This window comes from Osmia lignaria, unplaced genomic scaffold (assembly GCF_051020975.1).
Source record: "Osmia lignaria lignaria isolate PbOS001 unplaced genomic scaffold, iyOsmLign1 scaffold0047, whole genome shotgun sequence".
Taxonomy (NCBI): Eukaryota; Metazoa; Arthropoda; class Insecta; order Hymenoptera; family Megachilidae; genus Osmia; species Osmia lignaria.
Window position 1 is genome coordinate 35,001 of NW_027478188.1, and position 1,894 is coordinate 36,894.

Here is a 1,894-nt window from a genome sequence, read left to right on the forward strand (position 1 = left end):
TAAATTAACATGCAGGACATAATAAATTCACATTCTCATGTGAATCATGGGTTTAATTAATATTTTAAAAAATTTTAAAACCGCCCAGAACCGATGAGATGAAAATATTAAAACGATATTTTTGCATTTTCTTACGGTAAAACATTAACAAATAAGCGACTATAGCAATATAAAACTCCATTTGTAATTTAATTAATCAAAATTAATATTTTTTTTTGATTTTTCAGCGATCCAGAACCGATGAGACGAAAACATTAAAACGATATTTTTGCATTTTCTTACGACAAAACATTAACAAATACGAGACTATAACAATATAAAACTACATATGTAATTTAATTAATCAAAATTAATAATTTTTTTTGATTTTTCAGTGATCCAGAACCGATAAGTCGAAAATTTTAACAATCATATTTTTGCATTCTGTACCGTGGATCCATCGTTAAACGCTATTAAACTAACGTCCGTGATGGTATAAATGCAGATTTTCGCTCCGTTTAGCCAAAATAACGAACTTTAGGTGCGCTCCGAAATATTTCAAAGTCCCAGCGGCGTATTGCTTCGCCTCTTAGAACCGATTAGTCGAAAATTTTAACAATCATATTTTTGCATTCTGTACCGTGGATCGATCGTTAAACGCTATTAAACTAACGTCCGTGATGGTATAAATGCAGATTTTCGCTCCGTTTAGCCAAAATAACGAACTTTAGGTGCGCTCCGAAATATTTCAAAGTCCCAGCGGCGTATTGCTTCGCCTCTTAGAACCGATTAGTCGAAAATTTTAACAATCATATTTTTGCATTCTGTACCGTGGATCGATCGTTAAACGCTATTGAACTAACGTCCGTGATGGTATAAATGCAGATTTTCGCTCCGTTTAGCCAAAATAACGAACTTTAGGTGCGCTCCGAAATATTTCAAAGTCCCAGCGGCGTATTGCTTCGCCTCTTAGAACCGATTAGTCGAAAATTTTAACAATCATATTTTTGCATTCTGTACCGTGGATCCATCGTTAAACGCTATTAAACTAACGTCCGTGATGGTATAAATGCAGATTTTCGCTCCGTTTAGCCAAAATAACGAACTTTAGGTGCGCTCCGAAATATTTCAAAGTCCCAGCGGCGTATTGCTTCGCCTCTTAGAACCGATTAGTCGAAAATTTTAACAATCATATTTTTGCATTCTGTACCGTGGATCGATCGTTAAACGCTATTAAACTAACGTCCGTGATGGTATAAATGCAGATTTTCGCTCCGTTTAGCCAAAATAACGAACTTTAGGTGCGCTCCGAAATATTTCAAAGTCCCAGCGGCGTATTGCTTCGCCTCTTAGAACCGATTAGTCGAAAATTTTAACAATCATATTTTTGCATTCTGTACCGTGGATCGATCGTTAAACGCTATTGAACTAACGTCCGTGATGGTATAAATGCAGATTTTCGCTCCGTTTAGCCAAAATAACGAACTTTAGGTGCGCTCCGAAATATTTCAAAGTCCCAGCGGCGTATTGCTTCGCCTCTTAGAACCGATTAGTCGAAAATTTTAACAATCATATTTTTGCATTCTGTACCGTGGATCGATCGTTAAACGCTATTGAACTAACGTCCGTGATGGTATAAATGCAGATTTTCGCTCCGTTTAGCCAAAATAACGAACTTTAGGTGCGCTCCGAAATATTTCAAAGTCCCAGCGGCGTATTGCTTCGCCTCTTAGAACCGATTAGTCGAAAATTTTAACAATCATATTTTTGCATTCTGTACCGTGGATCCATCGTTAAACGCTATTAAACTAACGTCCGTGATGGTGTAAATGCAGATTTTCGCTCCGTTTAGCCAAAATAACGAACTTTAGGTGCGCTCCGAAATATTTCAAAGTCCCAGCGGCGTATTGCTTCG